This window comes from Phalaenopsis equestris, unplaced genomic scaffold, assembly GCF_001263595.1.
Source record: "Phalaenopsis equestris unplaced genomic scaffold, ASM126359v1 Scaffold000805, whole genome shotgun sequence".
In the NCBI taxonomy this organism is placed as follows: Eukaryota; Viridiplantae; Streptophyta; class Magnoliopsida; order Asparagales; family Orchidaceae; genus Phalaenopsis; species Phalaenopsis equestris.
Genome location: NW_018165245.1, coordinates 348,362 through 348,968, shown reverse-complemented (window position 1 = coordinate 348,968; position 607 = coordinate 348,362).

The following is a 607-nucleotide window of genomic DNA, read 5'->3' as shown; positions in this document are numbered from 1 at the left end:
AAATTAGGCCTAAATGTTAATTAAGGCTAAATTTCCAAAATTACACATTTGCCCCTAAGGCTCTAACACTCCATAATTTATCAAATTAAATTCAAATGACTTTGAAATTTTTATCCTACCTCATTCATGGGTCAATTAAGACATCAGAGGAGAAAATATGATTCTTCAAAATGCAATTTAAGTTATATAATTATTTTCATGCAAAAATAGGATTTTTCAAAGAAAATTCCTAGCTTGACCAAGGTAAATTATAATCCCATGAAATTTTTTACTAGAGGTAGACCTAGACAAGAGGAGCCTTTGAATTAAATTTCACCATTTTTTGAATTCTCTGTAATTTATTAGAATTATTTTAATTTCTTGGTTATTTAATAAAAATAAAAATATTTTAGGTGTTGAAAATTAAGTTTTACATATTTGAAAAATCTCCCCAAGGTGAGAGAACTCAGAGGAGCAAATTTTATATTTTTCTAATTTTTCCTTGATTTATTGGAATTATTTTAGTGAAAACTCGTTTTTAGCCTTTTAAAAATTATTTTTAAGCTTTGAAAATAAATATCTTTATTTAGAAAATCAGGAAAAATATTCTAATTGTTTCTAAGTGATT